The sequence below is a fragment of the Triturus cristatus genome, chromosome 5_2 (assembly GCF_964204655.1).
Source record: "Triturus cristatus chromosome 5_2, aTriCri1.1, whole genome shotgun sequence".
Classification (NCBI taxonomy): Eukaryota; Metazoa; Chordata; class Amphibia; order Caudata; family Salamandridae; genus Triturus; species Triturus cristatus.
The window spans coordinates 30,899,484-30,912,296 of NC_140588.1; the positions used below are offsets into that span (position 1 = coordinate 30,899,484).

At 43.0% G+C, this 12,813-nt stretch overlaps 1 protein-coding gene across 1 annotated transcript in view; it reads right to left on the bottom strand.

The window, feature by feature from the left end:
- GABBR2 (gamma-aminobutyric acid type B receptor subunit 2) overlaps window positions 1–12,813 on the bottom strand; it is a 2,527,100-nt gene that overhangs the window by 1,009,047 nt on the left and 1,505,240 nt on the right. The window lies entirely within an intron of this gene.

Sequence of the window (12,813 nt, forward strand, 5' to 3'; positions counted from 1 at the left end):
GGTCTAAATGGGCTAAAGCAAATTACTTTACATCTGAGTGACTTAGGTGGAATAAGTCTAGTGTTTCTCAACGAAAACCCATTGTCAACTGCAAGTTCATCCTTTATCATGTAACATGATTTATCTAGGGACTGCATGTTCCTGTGTCAACCGCCTCAACTGCTTGGCATAACACATAATCTTTACACATTTTTGCCTTCCATTCCTCTTCTGTTACCACACCACATTTTGTTTCACATACTTTATCTCCTCCTCAATCAAATCATCTTGTTCATTATTAGGTATTTTCCCTTCACATTTCCACTCTGCCAAACAAGACAGTCAGCGGACTGATTTTTTATGCCTGGAAAATATTCCACTTCAAAACTGAAATCCTCTAACGAGATGACACACCTCCTAATTATACAGGAAACAGAAACAGATCCTAGTCAGGAGTGACTCTCTTGATTACAGAATAATTAATGTCTGCACCTTTTAAACAGGAAGAAGCATATGCAATCAACACCTCAAGTCCCTTTCTCCTCTGCAAAAGCTACACCGCCAGTCCTTTCCAACTGGTGTTAGGGACAATAAAGGTTTTATCTCCAGGTATAAGAGCTTGCAAATTTAAAACATTCTTAACATCATCTTTTATGGTAATACATTCTTCCATATTTTCTTTGCTCCAATGAAATTCCATATTTTTCTTTAACACACTGCTCATATACACTGGTTTTTCTGCATAGTTCTTGATACATTTATTATATATTCAACAATCACTAGAAAAAGAACCAATTCTTCCTTATTAATGGTTTCCTCCACATTTACAGTGGTTTCTACCAACCTCTTCTTCTGTGAGACTCCTGACCCGGCAATGCAGCACCAAGATAATTAACCTCTGAAACACCAAACCTACATTTGTCTTTCCTCAACGTGAGATCTGCACACAACAACCTCTTTAGTACCAAACGCACTCTAAGATAATTTTCCCCTTTGTTATTACCAAATATAAGCAGAACCTCTTGGTAACATCTTATGCCCTGCAAACCTTATAGAATCTTCATCATGAGTTTCTGAAAAACTGAAGTTGCCACTATTAATTCAAAGGGTATGCTTTTGAATTTGAATGCACCTATTGGTGTGAGGAATGCAGTAAATTCCAGTGACACATCATTTAACTCTATTTGATGGTATGCAAAGGCAAGGTCTAGATTGGGAAAAACTGTGCACCATTGAGCGTCATAACCATTTCATCAAAGTTAGGAAGAGGTAAAGGATCTAACTTGACCTCATGATTAAATGCTCTTAAGTAAATACATAAACATATGTTCTCACATGTTTATAAACTTTAAGACATCCCAAATGGAAATCAAGCTATTTTTCAAACTCATGTTCACACATGGAGTGGCTTTAAAGCTGCTATTCTGTTTTTCACTTGAAAAAACTGCTCCAAGGACAGTGCAGGTTTGCAGCTGCCCTGGGGGCAGGGCATTCTTTCTAATGCATCACACTGTCCCTGTTTGCACCCGGCAAACCTTTTGAAAGGTGAGCCATGGCGCAAACAGGCAAAGTGTGCCATATACATAACCCAGCTCAGGTGCTCACATATCTAGTTTCTGCACTGAAATAAGTGGCAGGATGCCCTCTGAAAGACAGCATCCAGTGCTTTATTTCTAGTCTCACTACGTAAGCCAGAATGGTTTTTACAATAAAGCTGGTCCTCCAGTGCTCTTTTTGGTTGTGGGACATTGTCCCCTGAAGCTCACTGCCTTGAAGGAAGTCTGAGAGACAGAACTGCCAACAACCATGTTTCAAGTATTTCCCCCTCCTGTGGATTTTGGTGAATAAAGTTCATTTGAATGGGTTGCGCTCGTAACAAACTATCAATAAACCTGGGTAACTAAATGTTGCTATCTATTTTTGTGGCAGCAGTGCATGAAACTAGTTAGAACATAAACCATTATTAGTCTATCAGTGATACTCAAAGTACGGCCCGGGGGCTGCATGCAGGCTTCCTGACCTTTTACATGCGCCCCCCCCCCCCCGATCAACAGCAGCACTAACCTACTGCTTACTCGACTCAGCACTGACTTTCAAAAGATGCTAAGTATACAGACAAGCCTTTATTTAAAGGTTAATTGAAATTAAAGAAAGGAAGTAACTAGGTTGTCCTGCATCACTTAACTCTAGGAACACCTTCATTTTCAAAGCCATCTTGCAGCAAAAGTGTAAAAATTCCAAAAGTGCTTTTCATTAACATGCAGAACCATTTCACAATAGTATATAAGATTGTATCAGTACATTGAGAAGTATTTTTGTAAGGGATAGTTTTTAAATATGAATTTAGAAACATACATTTTTCCCCGCACTGCCAATACTGAACTAAGAGGCAAGTCAGTTATATGCACCCTTTGGGTGTCCGGGATTGCTATTATACATAAACATTATAGTTCATTAAACAGGAAAAGGTTTTGTACAGCGCACATCTGGAAGTCATGTATTTCGAGTTCCTCTTATATGTGATAATAAAAGAAAAAGTTGGGAAAGTGAAATAAAACAATCCCAGGTTTTCTGGTTTCATTTTGTACAATTCAGCCATTAGATATATATGCTTCACTTCCCCTGTACCCACCTTAGCCTCCCACCCAACCCCCACCGGATCGGCACTCTGCTGGCATCAATGCGGCCCTCAGTCACATCACAGACCAAACATGTTTGCGAATACCCATGAGCTACAGACACCCCAGGGATGCCTACGTTACACAGTGATTTTAGTTTACAATTGAAATAGGTTGCTTTGTCAATTTGTAGAACTGCAACATAAAGGCACGCTGATTTTCGTATAGTGTTTATATTACAACTTTCTGATATAGTATATTTGTGCTTAAGGGAGGCGAGATAGCAGCACTGCTGGGCTGAATATGTTGACATTATAAAGATGTGGGCTACTGAAAAGGAATCGCGTTACAGTTGTCATCGCATACCTCACTGACCTTCATTTCATAGTAATTGCTACATATTTATTTAGAATATGAAATCCATCTTCCAATTGCAGTCTCTACATCTGAAGTCAAAATAATACCTTCGGATTTAAATCCAGCGATAAGCCCTTAATACTGCTGGCGAAACATCAGGGAAATGAAGTCCTATGGTGCTTAAATCAGCAGTTCATCAAAACACTGCACCCAAGCATATGTATAAAACTGTTAAGGGGCTTATTGCAAACATATAAGAAGGACATTGAAGAGCACACACACATTTTCATAAACAGACGTGATGCAGGTTTCAACCGCAGCAAACTACAGATGCAAATCCTTAAACAGTAAATATAAAGAGCACTGGAAATCTCTCTGATGGCAGATGCAGGAGGCCCTGATGGTCTACCCTTCCTGCTTCTCCAAAAGAGATCATGCGTAAGAAAGAACCTCAGCAGCACCGAAGTCTGGCCTTTATCTTTAAAAAATATACATATGTATATATTCTGGAATACCCATATACACAGTTGCTTTTTGTAAGCGGTCTTCCTCCATTGGTCCCTCAAGTCTTTCACTCTTTACTTCTACCTACCACAGCATACGCCACAGGGCAGAGGATCAGCCCAGTTCAGGTATTGCCTCCCGTTTGGGTGAGTGACACCATTTTTTAGTGCACAATGTGCCTATCTGCTGTAAAAACGTGCCCCCTTCAGTGCCTGGGTAGGGGGTGCTGTATATGTGCTTTAATTTAAAATAGTTTAAAAAATGTTTTACTTTAATACATTATTTAATTTTACTTTTGTGAGAGCCTGGCAGCTTCGAAGACACCGCTGCTAGACTCTTACTGCCATCTGCTGTGCGCCACATCCGGCACAAGTACTGCAAGCAGTGGACATTTTAGTTTCAAACATGTGTGTTAACATGTGTAACCTGCACAGAAACCACAGCAGGTGGGGCGCTAAGATTGTCATGAGACGCAGTGGCCATTTTATAACAACCTTGGCATTTATTGTTAAAGATAAGGAATGTCAAAGATCAGTACCAAATGGCTACCCTACCCATGTATGCGCATACTTGAGGATGCGTATATTGCCATCTTTATATTGTGTTTATTAAAATGATTTTAAGATGGTGCTTATGAATGTGCATGTGTGCGAATGCAAGGAAAGCCATCTTTTAACTATTTTTGTTACATTTCGGCAAACACCTTTCCAAGATGGCCACCAGTGTGTTTGCATGCACAACCTTGCTGACTTTCCACTTGGTTTCAACATTATTTTCGTACAAGCTCTTAAAATTGTGTCCAAATGTTTCTCTCTCTTGGATTTATAAACTAATGATAGGAATACTTTACACTGTTACCTTGCTACCTTCTATGAGGCATCCTGACTGCTAAGGTGCTGCTTTGTTAACCAACATTCCTAAAAGTCTGTCATTTAATAATTTCTTAAACCATTTTACCAAGCTGCACTTCATCTCAAGGTTGCACTGCTCGGGCCTTATTACCTAAAGTACCATGGGGGCGCAAATGGCATGTGCACTAACTTTCCACCGCCCGGCCCTCTGTGGTATTACTTAAAGGGCCGCAGATAATTGTGCAGCTCCCTTCTGCAGTACAAATAGCACTGGAGCACATATAGCACCAACTCAATCCTAAATGGGTGTCCCCTCATTTGAATAGGGGTTTGGACCAATGCTAATGACAGAAACACTTTCGCCTGAGCCATATTATGGATGCGTGCCTAGTAACAAAGAAATTGCCACAGGTGTACTGGCAATGCGTCACTAAGAAGTGGAGGACAGTCTGTGCGTCTTCTGAGAGGGGGAAAATGAGGTCCCGTGGACCCCTCAAACATCCCGCTCAAGGCGCTGCAGTCACTTACAGCAGAGGGGCATCTCTGTCCCATTTGAACGGTAGGTCAAACGCTGCCTGCACTTTGAAAGACAAAGCGTTTGCTTCAGAGAGCCGCCCTTATTTACACTAATGTGCTGCCCCTTGAGAGAGGCACGTTATCTGTAAGAGGACACACTGTCCCTGTGTGCACCCTGGCACACCCAGTTAAAGGTGTGCTGCGGCTCAAACACCAGGGCCGTTTCTAGGTGTTTTGCCGCCCTAGGTGAGAATTGAAAAATGCTGCCCCCTCCCTTTTACTACCATCACTCTATCTCCCTGTCATCCAGGTGCTGGGGAATAGAGGCCTGCTTTGGTGCCTCTCTATCTTGTCTGGACTGTCAAACCCGTATTAAAGTAAGTCATCTGTGTCAATTGTTGCGGCTATGTAAGTTATTGCCCTGTTCTGAGGGGTATTAACTCAGTTATGCTATCATGGGCTTGAGTTGGGACAACAGTAGGGCTACTGGCCTCTACCACCTCCAATCACACCCAACACAGGTAGATACACAGACCCACGCAGAATCAAACCAACCCATAGTATGCTGCTTTATGGGGCGAGATTCTCGAGACAGAGCAAGCTTTATCTTAGACAAGATATCAAGCAATGCCAGGATAATCTTTTTCGGGGTGGGCCCGGTACCAGCTGTACAATAATAACACAGGCACACAGGACTCTAGGTACTTAACGGGTGGAAGACCCCATGTGATCTCAAGCATTTGCAATGCAATAGGTCTCGCATTTACGCGAGTTTAAGCTATTGGCATTGTAAATGACAATGCCTTTTATTTCTGTTTTAAAAACCAAAACATAAATAAAAGGCATTGTCATTTACAATGCCAAAAGCTCAAACTCGCATAAATGTGAGACCTAGTGCATTGCAAATGCTTGTTCAAAGTGCGACAGAATACTAATGTGCCGCTCAAAAGACACAAGCGCTTCCTTTGACTCGCCTCGATGTATTTTTACTTAGCCTGGAAGAAAAACTCCTTGTCAGATTTGTCATGCTCTGTAACCATCTCCAAAAGCTTGTCCCAAGCAGGAGACCACCACCAGGCCCCCACATGTGAGATCTGTAGTTTTAAAAGTGATGTCTGGGTTTTTTAATTAAACAGACCGGGACGTCACTTTTCGAGTTTTGTGCCAATATATTATGTACACGTTCCTGCTGCATGGTTTTAAATCCGCATTAAATATCCCAAAGAGCTGGCGGGCCCCCATGGCGACAGTAATGTTAACACAGGGTCAGGTGACAGTAACAGGGGCAGCACAGCTGCAGTGAACATTACCAGAGTACGGAGGCCAGAAGACAGTAATACAGGCTCACAGTGGGAAACACTACCAGCAGAGGGCAGTGTAACATCAGTAAAGGTGCACAGAGCAGGCAGCACTTACGGTACACCTGCCGTCACGACACATCAACAGTGGACTGTAAAGGAAGGCATGAATAGAAACAGGAATATAGTGCCATGAAACTTGAGCTGTGGCTTCTAAGAGCCAGGCCTGGTCCAGCAGTCCCTGTGGCGCGGTTAAGGCTGTAGCCGTGTGGTGTTTTTAGGCCCTCGTTCCATCTAGGTTGAAAAATGCATGTGTGCTCCAAGTGAGGTCCTTTGAATATGAGTGACGGTGGGAAGAGGGGGCAGGGGCGGCGGTGTATCCCATTATCACTTTCCTGACCCCCAGACTGCAGCTCATGGTACAGCACATACTGAACGCATGTGAGAAGATATGCAGCACTTTTCTCGTGTCCCGCTGTCAGCACACTGCCCAGGGGCACAGGTGGGTTCAACAGGAAAAGAGACCCCATTGCCGGAATCCACATGGTTCTCGCTTTCTGGCCTCTGTTCAGGGGTGTGACAGAAAATGATGCCCAGCCCCTACTCCCTGCAGATTGTGATGAGGGGTCCCCAACTCTGCCTAACAACACAGATATTCATTGAACCCCGACAAAATGGGGCACTGAGTCCTGAAGGGTTGGGGCCTTCTGTACCCTGGGACTGCATTACGCGCATGCATGCATGTTTAGTTTGCCTAGCCTTGCCTAATGGTAGAAACAGCTCTGTCAAACACGCACAGTGCGCCGTTTACACAACGAAGCCCTAGTGTATTTGTGTTTTTTGTGGGACGTTATCAAGAGCCTTACTGAGACCTAACCAGGAGTATTTTGTTGTGTAGCCTACGTTTATTATCCTCATCACTCAGTCAAACAAATTCAAATAGCAGTGTCTGTCATGACTGTCTCCATTCTGAGCACAGGCTTTCAAGAGCTCTGTAGCTCTTCAGTTTCAAATTCCTTGCTTAGTCTCGCAATAACATGATGTGACTGTTTTTTGCTTTTTAGATTGTGACTCCATGTGCTTGTTTCAGTTTTATTCTTGAACAGCACAGTTAAAGATCACCGCAACGGGCACTGATCTCAAGCCCTAATGGCCATGGAAATAAAGTGCACAATCAGGGAAAGAGAGAAAACACTTACAATATGCAGCGCACTGATACAGGCACTAAGCGCGCAGATAGGAAAACACATGAGCTATGCTGTAATATTTATCGAGGTACGCTTAATTAAAAATCTCAAAACATAGCAGAAATAATGGAAGTGATTCAGTAGCTGCACAGATAGTGGACAATTATAGCGCAAAGGTAATGTCCACATAATAGCATTTAAGGTGTGTAGGGTCAGGTGTCTTTCAAATGACAACAAATACAATCATGCGAGAGAAGGGAAACGGCACTTCATAACTCGGGTTTCCTGAGTGGTAGCGAGTCACAAGAAACCCTCCAGAAGCCCAGAGCAAACTTTATATATCGCTATTAAAACCACACAACTGTCAATCAATAACAAGGTTCGGTACCAAAAAAACATAATCATAACCAGTGAGTGTTTTACATCACTTGGGACTCTGCAACAGCAATCATTTCAGTGCACTGAAACACAGCTGGTAACTGTAGTTCACTGTCGCAAAAAAAAAAAAAAAGCATTCTTTTTAAGCGATTAGATTACAAGTTTCCAGTTAAGAAATTCATTCTCACAGAACACTGCCGGATTACACACCTAGCCCAGCGTCCTTTCACTTTCAAACAAGCATTGGCATAGCCAATAGGTCTCGCCTTTGGGACCTTATAAGTATTTAGTTATGTAACTGTTGCATGGCTAAACACTTATATGGTCCCAAAGGCAAGACCTATTGGCTATGCCAATGCTTGTTGTTCTAAGTTGTAGCTTGGTGAGCAGTTGTGCAATATAAGTTACTGAAAGGCTGCTAAAATGTTATGACATGTTTATTGAGAAAGGCAATGCTTTCTTGCAAACTGTGTTCATGTAATTACAAATTTGCTATAATGCTGTTACAACAATAGCTGGTGTGCACTGACATGCCATCCATGCCAGGTAAGCAATTAGGTCCAACGCTTACACGGAGATGGATAAAGGAACATTTGCTGAACAGTTAAAGGAATAAAGCAGTTTTCAATGGGTTTGTGTCATGCACGTGACTCGGCCTGAGCTGTTGATTATAGCGCAAGCAGTGTGCAGGGGAGATTAAGTGGACAACATATCTGCAGCCATTCAAAAAGCCGAAAGAACGTGACCACAGAACCCAGTGCGTTGTAGACATCAAACGTGTCTAACATAACAGATGTCCAGCATGCATCTGGTTTTAAACAAAGTGCTCATTGTACTTACAACGCGCACTTTTATTGAAGGAGGAAACAGAAGAATCTGTCCAGGCTCAACTGCATAAACCAAACGCTGTCAGTAACTAACCTTCAATAATAAAACCCTGATTAAGCTGCACCCCCATGCAACCACTTAAACCACCCACCAACATGTTCTGTGCTAGAAAACCAATGCCAGCTGCTGTTGGTCAAAACCCACTAATGTTGAAAAGCAACGGCAGTGGAGATCGTATCACCAGCTAACCAGCAAAATGACAGAAGCATAAACCAAATATAAAATACTTGGTTACCAGATTGTCCCAAGCTGAAAGCCCGTAAAATTAATATGTGTAAAGTGAACATGGATTACCTGAACGCGACGTGACCCGGAATGGAGTGCTGCTGCAACAGTACGAGCAATGTGCCTACATTTGCGTCCGCGCTTAAATAAATAAGCCACACCCATGCGAAAGACATCACCATGATAAGCATAAAAGACAGACCAGACACCCCCACCACCCCATCCCCTAAGAAGCAAGGGGATTTCCATTCAAAGTATTTATTTTGCAGTTTGACATATAGCGCTAACTCATTGGAGCGCTTTATATGAGCTCCAGTCACTTTACACAGTCGTTTTTGGTAGGCATATAAATTGATTTGCCCAGAATCAGAGGATGGTGAGCATACGCCGAGACTCGAACCAGGTTCCCCAGCTCCTAAATGGCCTGCTCTGGCAATGAAACCACCAAAGTAACATTGCAAATAACAACTTGAAGATAAAGTGAATGAAATATCCGCTAACATGAAAACTCACTTGGTAAGAAACCCGGAACAGTTACAACGGGTTTTGATAGTTGATGCGAACATGTAAAGAATAAGATGATACATTTGCTATGAAAGTGATTAAAAGTTCTCACAGCTACCACATAACACTAGATACCTGCCATAAACTTTCTAAGAAACGTATGTGTAAGATGAAACATTTATGTGAAAAAAATGTTAAACGAAAAACAAATGCCAATTGACCGGGCTTGATGGCAAAATTGACTTGTTGAACTCGAGTAGTGCATTACAATATGGGTCGTGTATACAATAAAAGACGCGTGACCTGTTCAGTGAAAGGCTTAAGCCCAGCAGTGTCCATGGTGCAAGATTACAATTTACAACTCTTTCACAGTTATTTTGTGAGCGTGCCAGTCATCAACCTTAACGTGACGTTTCTTTAACAAACGCACATTTTGGAGTCGTGATTGCGCTCTCAACGCTGCTGTTCAAATGCCCATTAGAAGAACAACCACAAATGCTGCGCAGTGATCAAGCGATGCCTGCGTCATTGTGACTTACTGGACGTACGCAGGATGGTATCTTTCACCGCTTCTTTTTATAAATCACACAACTGAACATTAACAACTGAAGATGAATTGTTTGTTTAAAAGGGTTCGGGGGGAGGGTGCTAAGCAACGGGTGACATTCCAGTAAGGGGATGACACTTCACAGCCAGCCTTAATGTTGTGCCAAAGCCCTCGGAAGCAACGGAAAGCCCACTCATTTGAGCCACAGAGTACCCGGGATAGGAATGGGGAAAGCAACTGGGCGGGAAGAGGCCAAGCAGCACTGGCAGTAAGGTGATGGTAGGAACGGGGGCTGGTGCATGCGAAAGACTGCAGACACATGCACACTCAGTGCATGTTCAAAAGAAATGGCAAGATAGCCTCAGCCTATTCACAGTAAGTATTAGAATGGAGGTTTCACTCCATATAATCTGGTTAATACTCCCAAGAGAAAAGCTACAAAAAGGCAGATAGAGTGTGAAAAGGAGGCACGTCTGGCGTGTGGTGTGCGCGCACCCATGCGCTTGGGAGAGTTAAAAGAAAAACAAGCATTCGGCCGCGCGGCCGAAAACTAAAGTAATAGCGATCGCGATCAAAGCGAAAGTGATCGCGATCGCTTGGACGGGAGCGCTGTGTGGCAAGCACGCGAGTGGTGCGCGTGCAGCAGTGATTGGCGGCTGCGCGCGTGCACGTTCACGTGCACTGTAGCTTTAGGCCACGGCAGCACTTTGAAAAACCCAGTTATAAAATGTCCCTTTCGAGCCTTTGGCTCGCGAGACCTAAAAACCAGGCCCATAAATAAACAGCCAACAGCTCACGCCTACCAAAAGCTATCAGCTTTGCCAATGTGATTTAGCTATGGTGAACACCAGCATGGCTAAAATGTAGTAGCGTAAAGTAGAGTCGAGTGGCGTAGGGTGGAGTTGGGTGTCGCAGAGTAGAGGGGAGTGGAGTATTGTAGAGTGCCTCAGAGTGTCATAGAATTGAGTGTTGTAGAGTGGAGTAGAGTGTCGTAGAGCAGAGTGTCACAAAGTGGAGTAGAATGGCGTAGAGTCGAGTAAAGAGATATGGAGTGACATTGAGTGGAGGATAATGTTGTAGCCTGGAGTGTAGTACAGTGTTGCAGAGTAGAGTGGTGTAGAGGGGAGCAGTATCAGAGTGGAGTGGCATAGAGTAGAGTGGAGTGGCATACAGTGAAGTAAAGTGACAGGAAGTTTTGAAGAGTGAGTGTCATAGAGTGTAGTAGTGTATAGTTGAGTGGCATTGAGTGGGGTAGAGTGGCATAGAGCGGGGTAGAGTCGAGTAGAGTTCAGTGGTGTGCAGTGGCATAGAGTGGATTAGAGTGCACTGTCATAGAATGGAGTGGCGTAAAGTGGAATAGACTGGCGTAGAGTGGAGTAGAGTGGACTAGAGTGACAGAGTGGAGTGGCATAGAGTGGAGTTGCGTAGAGTGGAATAGAGTGTTGTGGTGGGTTGTAGAGTGGCATGGATTGGAGGGGCGCAGAGCGGAGTAGAGTAGCGTGGAGGGGCATGTATTGAGGTGGCATAGAGTGAAGTTGCGTAGAGTGGAGTGGCATAGAGTATCGTAGAGTGGAGGGGTGTAGAGTGGTACAGAGTGTTTTAGAGTGGTGTACAGTGGCACAGAGAGGAGTAGACTGTCGTGTCGTGGAGTGCAGTGTAGTGTTGTATAGAGGAGTAGTGTAGAGTGGAGTATGCATGGTGTGGATGCACACAGACAACACATTTTCAATTCAAATGTCCATTACATTTATAGACATACAGTTTTACTGGTAAAACTATACAGTGCACAAATGATAATGTTATAATGTGTGCAAATCAGCATCACCGAGTGTATTGATTTGTTTTCATTGTATTACAATATTTGTTTCCATTACACTTCAGAGTTACTTAAAAATGTGTTTAATTTGTGCTTTCCTAATTCTGATATACTCTGAAATGTTTGCACAGTTCCTTTACTGGCATTTACATTTTGCTGTGTGCTAGCGCTAGAAAACAAATAACATCCTAAACCCTTTCCTATCACATCCCCAGCACGATTGTCACATAAATCCTCACACTTTGCAATCAAAGAAAAAAGTAGATACCAAGCCCCCTGGAAGACAGAGCCTAACATTTGACTTTTGTCTTTTCACAGCAAAAGTGACAAGTTAAAAACAAAATGTAAAGGCCTGTTTATTGCTTATTCACTTTTTAACTTCAGCATCGCTATTTTGGGGGTGCTTTAGCACACCACTCTTTTCTACTTTCAGCTCCTATGGCATAGGTCCAAAGTTGAGGAAGAGGATTAAGTTATGCTATCAGTAAAGAGCACTGACCAAATAAACAAACTTGTAGACTGAACATTGTTGCTCACAGGAATGCAAGATTGATGTACCGGCTTCAAAGATAAGTAGAATCAGCCAAGCAGAAAGATAGGAGGCAGGGAACCTTTTTAAAGAAATACAGAACGTTTACTGTTGTGAACTAGCATATAGTAGACAACTGAAAACACTAGTCTTCTGGAGTGCCTCACAAAAAAGAAAAAAAGAGTTCTCTGAAAGCGAGCACTCGTGAAAGAATGCAAGCAGCCAGTCAGAGAGATGGTGAACAGGCTATGCTCAGCAGGAGGGACAAAGACATGCTGGATAGCCAAAAACAAATAAAGCCAGCAAATTAATTGCAAGCGAATGTGAGTTACAAAACACCAAGCCAATGGTAAGCAACAGATGGAATGCATTCCTAGGGAAGCTTTCAGCATTTCCCCAGTATCTCTTTGTAACCGGACAGCTACACTGTCTGCTAAGCTTTGACCTATAATTCCACTTTTAGGGCATGGACAAGATCCCTACATCTACAGCATGCCTGCACACTATTGTTTCAGTGCCCACTGCAGAGATGTGTGTTAACATTACGTAAACAACCTTTTCCCAAAGAAAAACACTACGCCATCAGGTAATGCTATAATCCAAAAGAAAATACCAT